At 35.3% G+C, this 8187-nt stretch overlaps 1 long non-coding RNA gene and 1 pseudogene across 1 annotated transcript; both read right to left on the bottom strand.

Annotated features, from left to right (window-relative positions):
• Window positions 1-7557, bottom strand: part of LOC135782906 (interferon-induced very large GTPase 1-like) — a 45757-nt pseudogene extending 38200 nt beyond the window's left edge.
• Window positions 276-1193, bottom strand: LOC135782595 (uncharacterized). The gene is made up of 3 exons (XR_010545445.2): window positions 913-1193; window positions 645-807; window positions 276-462 (listed from the first exon to the last, which is right to left on the bottom strand). It is a non-coding gene; the product is annotated as an uncharacterized lncRNA (long non-coding RNA).
• Window positions 7558-8187: the final 630 nt, after the last annotated feature.

Genomic DNA, 8187 nt, shown 5'->3' with positions numbered 1-8187 from the left:
AGTATTAACAAATTAAGTTCTCAACACGATTGATAAACCATTTTAACAGAAACCTGTGTGTGATTCACTTTTCATAAACACTCACCGGCTGTGATGTTTTATGCCCATCTCCACGGACGAATGAGGCAGGTTCTTCAGTCTCCGAAGTTACCTGTGTAGATTAACAACAAAGTATACTAAAGTATCACAAATTTACAACATGATTAAAGCTTATGTTTGAATAATTGTTTAGAGCAAAATAACATTGAAGAAATAACTGTTATCTATACCTGGTGTCTCCATGGCCATTCAGAATCCCCATAGTTATAACAGATTTCTTCCCCAGGACTAATGTCCTTTCTAGCAAATAAACACAAATGGGGCTTTTTGTCCACTGTGATAATTTTCAATTTGCTGTTGGGGTTCACGTGATCATCATTCACAAGACGTCCTAAAGATCCATCTTCTTTGGCAGCATCAACCCTGAAACATTCAAAAAACATAATGCTACTATAACTTAAGTTATAATAACAGATTCAATTACACACCACATAAATGCAAGTCAGTAGTTTTCTATAACTGTTGCTATTACTTGCAGTAATACAGTTTGACTTATAACAGTATATTCATAAGACATTGTACATTAAATAAAACCATATACATACCATAATTGTTTTCCATTAAAACGGAATTCAAATAAAAACACTTCGAGTGAACTGTCATATAATTTGAGTCTTCTTTCATATTCCTCTTTTTTTATGACCTCTCCTCGGTATTCAAGGAGAAAATCTCCTCTATGAAAGTGAGAAGTGGTGAACACTCCCCGACCTAACAAAGAATTAGTCTGATTAGTCACAGAAAAGTTTTAACTAAAGATTTAGAGCATGGTTGAAAATCCATGACTTAACCATAGGTCTGTGTTACTTACTGTACCTTTGAATGAATTGATATATTTTGCTACAAATCCAGCATTGTCTTTACACATTGATGCATAATATACTGCCTCCTCTTCTGGTTTTTTTTTACATCTCCTGGGCCTTATTCCTGCCATTTTCTACAAAGGTCCAGAAAAGCAAGTCATTTTTTTTGTGATTTATTGTTTTATACCTTAAGAACATAATTAATAACCCATAGTGATCTATAGGCTCAAACTAAGTAAAATTACAACATTAAAGTAATCATACAGTTATAAACATAAACATAACATTTCTTGAGGGCAATTTTTGAAGGGGACACAAATAATACAGCCAAATTTTACATATAAAGGACATGTAATGTTACACAGAAGAAAACCTTACTACTATTATTAGTGTAGCAAGAAGACTGTACCATATGCTCATTATTTCTCTTTGGTTCAATGAAAAAACTGACTAAATGGACCAACATTTTCTTCTTTTAAACTATTTAACTTATTTACTGGAATATTTTTGAAGTTGTTTACAACCAAGTCACCAAAATAAGATAAAAACACACTGAACAAAACCCATCACACAACAGTAAATATATTAGCCTTATTACAGTTCACATATGCTTATCACAATGATAGTTGTAGTTGGTATGGGTGACTTGGTATACGTTACTGTAAACAAGCTACCAGACAATCTAGGTAAATTTATAATCACTAAAAAGCTTACTCACGGAAAAAATCATCAGTTAACATATTTTTTTTGTTGATATAACTAATTACACAGCATCGTCAGTATTAAACACAAACTAATCACTTCGATGTTTTTGAATAAAATAGCCTGGAACTCCTCTCAACCACTGTCTATAGAATAATGTGATCTTGAACGACAATAACTTAAATCGTTATAAACTAAAACAGATTTTAACATAAAGAGTAGCTTTATGCTTATCATTAAACTTACCTTACAACGATGAGTGATATCGTCGTCGTCTGACATCCACGGAGAAAATTCATCGGTCAGATGGGAGAAAAGGGTTCAGTGTGCAGTGCTTTTTATATATAACTTTGTAAATGTAACATATGGCTATTATTTTATACTTGGATTATATATTTTCCAATACCGTCGTTGTCGTAGATCAGTGTTTACATCGCTTGAGGTTGACAAATTCCGACATTATGAAGACTTCTGGCGGTCAGCCAATCAGAAGCCGCGATTTCATACACACGTATTAATAATCAATGAGGAGGCGCAGTACCAAGTCCGGCCTACAGAGGCGCACTTCCGATACACACGTCATACACAAATTCAGGTTTATGTGAATTATAAAGACATGTGGAGAAAATTTGGATTTCAGCTCCACCTAGCTGTTGGAGGACTTCTACATTGCCCGAATTATGAGGACACAGGCCATGTCCTTGTAATCCAAAATGTCCTTATAATGTGGCGTGTATTCATATGAAATGTCCTCATAAATCACAAAGACCAACACACACACACACACACACACACACAGGGTATAGACTTTATTATAATTCCATTTGATGTCATTAAAGGAATAGTCTACCCTTTTGCCATATTAAACTATGTTATTACCTCAACCTAGACGAATTAATACATACCTATCTTTTTTCAATGCGTGCACTGTACAGCACGTTATGAATGTGTTAGCATTTAGCCTAGCCCCATTCATTCCTATGGTACCAAAAAAAAGTTTTATTTTGTGGCACCATACTTACTGGTATAACTCCTCATGTAACAGTCTTTAAATAAGGAAAACACGGAAGTGTTTGGTGGCTTCCCTGTTTGGTACCATAGGAATGAATGGGGCTAGGCTAAATGCTAACACATTCACAACATGTTGTACAGTGCACGCATTGAAAAAAGATAGGTATGTATTAATTTGTCTAGGTTGAGGTAATAACATAGTTTAATATGGCAAAAGGGTAGACTATTCCTTTAAATCCACTCAATTTGTGCAATGACGAAAGACAAAAAAACAATGAATTGCTTTTGATTTAGGCACTTCATTGATATAAATCAAGAGAGAGGAACAAATGCCAAAATCATCAGACAAGATTGTCTCTAAGAAGAAAGGTGTGATCGTCCAGAAGTCGTCTTCTGCAGTTAAATACACACGTGGCCATGCTACTGAAGAATCTCCTTGACTTTTTATTGGAACTTCATATAGATCGGTGAGTATATAATCTTTCTCTCATTTTTTGACAGTCTGGCATTGCCACAATTATACTGGTATTTTTAACTTTATAAGCATTAGATTGGAGTTTATACTTTACATCCGTGATTGTTTAGTTTATTTATGAGTATGATTGTTTTTTGTTCTTTGACAGTAGCAGCACTGGAATAATGCTGCAGAGAGGAACAGCGGCTACTAAAGTGATGATCGTCTCTTCTGGATCCACAAGAACTAAGATGTAAAAACACAAACCTACCTCACAGGACAATTTTAAGAGGTAACCTGCAAGTCTAGCTTGCAGTGGCACATGTGCCTATACGGTTTCATCCTAAATGTTTTTTATGCTTATTATTGATACATCCTGACAAAATGTTCTACTGTACTATAATAGTTTCAAAATGGCCTTAGGTATGTTTTCAAAAAGTAAACTATAGGTTATGCCCTTCACATAGGGGCAGTCTCTGACGAGCAATTTAAGAACGTACGTTTATTGCCATAGTCTAAAGCAAGAAACTACTGTTTCTGTTTACTACTAGAAAGCTTTTTCAACATTGTCCAACAGGATTTATTTTCTTTCCTTTTTTGTATTCATGTTGACATTGACATTTCTCTTTGAAATAAAGGTGTTTGATTTGAAAGTTTTTGTTGCTTATTTTGCATAATATTCACAATAATGCATATCTTAAGCAGTTGTCTTTAGCCCTGGGAATTCATTGGGCAAGTTCATGGGAGACTGATATTTTAAATATCAATGAAGAATTTTTAGAGACTAAATTTATGTTATTTCAAAAATGCTGCATATTTCTGTGATTATTTGGAAATTACAATAATATTGTTTAGGTTGTTACTTTAAACCTAAACAATATTATTTTAGTTTCTAAATAAATCACAGAAAAATGCATTTATTTTTTACTGTATTAGACTGTGAAATTATTTAACAGTGTGACTACAGAAGTATTCTGTATTTCTGGTTTACAGACTACTACCGTAAATTAATTTTACATATGAATACTGTAAAAATAACGGTATACTGCTGGCGTCTCTGCTGCCAGCTCTTTACTGTTAATTATATAAATACAGAACAATACAGTTTTTATGGTTTACAGACTACTACCGTAAAGTCATTTTACGTATAAATACCGTAAAAATAACAGTATACTGCTGGCGTCTCTGCTGCCAGCTCTTTACTGTTATTTTACAGGGAAATTTTTTACAGTGTAGTTTTATTGATTTTTTCTGATATTTTCTCCAGCTCTGTTTGTTTAATCTGCAGTTGGTCTTGTTTATCTTGAATTTTATTCAAAGCAGAAATTTCATTCCATTTCACATCATACTCCTTTTGAAGTTTACAAAGATTTTTAGAAGTGAACTCATCCAACAGATTTTTCATCCATGTCAGAAAATATTTTCTCTCGTTGATTTTCAGTGATCGCAGTGCTTCAAAAAGTATCATCATAAACTTTGTTGATTCTTGTTCCACTTGTTTTACTCTTATTTCTCTCATGAGATTCAGTTTGGTACTCTTATCTTCCTCTAAATTTTCTCCTCCTAGATGACGAAGCTCTTTGTTTATTTTACACCAGTCGTGCCACAGTTTCCCCTGACAGGGCAGATTTGTTTCTTTAACTGTTGATGGATCTTCATCATGCAGTAATCTCATCATCTGAAGTGCCGCCTCTTTTCCTCTCTGACACTCTTCATTATTCTCATTTACTTGAATTCCTGTGTGTTTGGCCACATCTTCCAGTTTAAAAGTCTGTTTGTTGTCTTTCAAACTCAATCTGATTATTTCTCTTAACTCATTAGATAAATCTGATTGATTTTTGTTTAAAAGACCAATCATGAATTTTCCATCTGCCAGTTCAGTTTTATCACAGTCATTTTCTGTGAGCAGACAAATAAGAGGCTGAGGAGATCTGAAGAGTGACCTTACCAAACCCTTATACTGATTCTTCTGTCCAAAATCAGATAAGAAGAGGACATTGACTGAAGACATATTGGTTATAATCTCATATTGTTTCTCGTTGACTTCTGCATTACCATGAAGATTACAGAAGGCAACACAGTCAGTAAATTTATCTGTGTTTTTTCCAGATGGACAGTACCAGGCGATCTCCACCACTCCGTCCATCAGTAGTCTGGTTTTGCTGCTTCCTGAGCAGTTTCTGTGGAAGAACGTGTTGGGTTTCTCATTGATCAAACTGTTTATCAGCTGAGACTTTGATGAAGACAAAGAGCCAAACCTGAAGAACGACACCATTGGAGTTTTTGCATTGTACACAGGCTGGACTTTACTGATGATCTTGTCATTATTTTTCATCTTCCAGCTCTTGTGGATTTGTCTGAATGTCCAGAGAGGAAACTCAATCTGTTGTGTGAATGGATAAGGAACAAGCAGAGGAAGAGCAAACTGACACTGTGAGAGTTTAGTGACCATCAGCTGCTTTAGGAAACTATCAGCACAATGAAACACAGCCATCTGAACATCCATCACATGAATATCAAAGTCAACTTCAGGGTCGTAATTTGCAGGTTTTTGTTGATCTTCTCTATGTTTTATGTGAGTTTCTCTTGCTCTGTAGTTCAAGTTCAACAGTTTTTCTAGGTATGAGTTTACAAGTTCATTTTCTGTCTGTGGCTCTTGAGACTGAAGTGAAGAATTTGTGATTTTAAGAAAATCTTCTGTTCTCAGTTTATCTTGATGGCTGTTTGTTAAATTTAATCTACTGAAGAGATTTTCAAGCTGTTTGCTGATCTTTGGTTCAATTATCTGTAAATAGACACATGAATATTTATGATCTATAAACATAAAATTGTAAAAACAAGATTATAAAGAATTTATTTGATTAATTATATTTTGCTGTTAATATTGAAGTTTCATCATTGGAGAGAAACTGAGGACTGAATATATCAGAAAATGAACTAGGTTCAACTAGGTATACCTACAGTATAAATCTGATTCATGTGATGAATTTTATTTGTGACTTACCAGATGACCCGAGTCTGTTTGAGAGCAGCAGATTTTAAGGCTCTCTATGTCTCTTCTTCTCTCTTCTTCATACTCCTCTGATTTTACTCTCATGAGTTTATCTTGAAACTGTTGTTCAATCAGTTTAATTTTATCTTCATAAATCTTACTTTGTTCTTCTCTCAGATGTTTCTCATTCTGGATTTTTTCTTCAAGCATCTCCTGTTTCTCTCTCCAGTTTTGTTTTTCTACCTCCCTACTCCTTTTTTCATCTTCCATCTTCTCGATTTCTTTCATCTTTTGTCTGTATTCTTCTTCGATGTTTTTCTTCTCAACCTCATGTTTCTGTCTTTCTTCCTCCATCATTGTCTTCATTCTCTCTCTCTCCTCTTCTTTCTCTCTGCTCAGTTGTTCAATTGTCTCCATCAGTCTCTTTTTTTCTTTCTTAAATTTTTCTTGCTCAATCTCTCTAAATAATTTAGATGAGTAATAACTTGCTCCGTTTGCTTTCACCATGTCGTCTATTTTCCCCAGTAAAATAGAAACTTGTGTGTTATCTTCAGTCTCAGTATTATTGAACACATGATATCTGTTTCCACACTGTTCAATGAGATTCATTAAAGGAGATCCAAGTTTTCCCAAAAACTGTTTAATAGTTTTATTCTTAAGCTCCTCTCCTCGGGTGAAAAGCACCATTGTGTACATTAAAGAGTTTTCACCAAACGTTTTTAGAATGATCTTCACTGATTCTTCCTCCTCTTTTGTGAAGCGTTGAGCTAAACTCAGTACAATAATAAACACATGAGGTCCTGGCAGTATCATTGACATACATTCTGTCATTTCTCTCTGAATTTCTTCATGACTCAACTCAGTATCAAACAGTCCTGGTGTATCAATTACAGTGATGCGTCTGCTGTTAAATTCAGTTGTTTCTCTCTGACACTCTTTAGTAATGGACATGTGAGATACATCTGCATTCAAAGCTTTTCTCCCTAAGATTGTGTTTCCTGTTGCACTCTTCCCAACTCCAGTTTTTCCCAGCAGGACAATCCTTACATCATCTGAACCATCTCTTATATCTGCAAAGACAAAGCTGCATAAGAAATAAAATATAACAATACAAGACAACAAATTGAATCTGTTATAATGCAAATTGAATACAACTAATGCCGAGTTCAGACTGCATGATTTTAGCCCTGATTTTGACTCGCCGACAGGTTTTGAGAAATCACCGACAAATGCCTGCAATCACAGGCAAATCGATGCTTGTGTACGCGAGTGACAATCACACAGTGTGAATGATAAAAGACGCGTTCTGAGAGAATCGCTGACGAGTCGCCGACACCCGTGAGATATTTGTGTTTTGACTGACAATAACATCGGCGATGAACTACAGCCAATGACAGAGCAACATACAGGGCAGCTGGAAGTTCGGGGAGGAGTCTCTCAAAACATTCCACCTTCATAATCTTCATTTCTTCTTCTTTCTGCTGCAAATCAGCGCACATGCAATTTGTATTGTAAGCTTCTTGCGAGCTACTATTTTTAATAATAATCCCAGTCTCACGTGAGAGCTCCGGTCTTGCACTCGTGACCTTGCGTTGTTTCCTTCACGTCACTTCTCGCGTGCGTTTGGTTGTGAGACGTAGTTTGAGGACCGGGACAAAGTTATTGGCGATTCTTCTTAAGGTAAAGTCATGCAGTATGAAAACACCTGTCGCCAATCCATCATGCAGTCTGAAACAGCAGCGACTGAACGCTTCCCCAGATAATCACGCAGTGTGAAACCACAGGTGACCCGACTAGTTTGAAAATCACGCAGTCTGAACTCGGCATTAAATGTTTAGTTGTATACACTGTAATAAAAAAATCCAGCATTTTTGTCAAATCAACATATATTTTTATGTTACTTTAACTTAACCCCAATCAACACAGCAGGTACAATTAGTGTCCTTTTTAGGGATTTTTTTGCATGCTAGGAATGCTATGGGGTTAACTTCATATTGCAACAGCAGTGACACAGAAGAGACTCCACATTCTTCACACCACACACCATCCAACCACAAGATTTTTAATTTCTAATATTACATTAAACTATTTAATCCCAAAGGTGACATGCATGAGTTTGTATGGTATTT

The sequence above is a fragment of the Paramisgurnus dabryanus genome, chromosome 15 (genome assembly GCF_030506205.2).
Source record: "Paramisgurnus dabryanus chromosome 15, PD_genome_1.1, whole genome shotgun sequence".
In the NCBI taxonomy this organism is placed as follows: Eukaryota; Metazoa; Chordata; class Actinopteri; order Cypriniformes; family Cobitidae; genus Paramisgurnus; species Paramisgurnus dabryanus.
The sequence above is the reverse complement of the archived record's forward strand: the minus strand, read 5'-3'. Positions and strand labels throughout refer to the sequence as shown.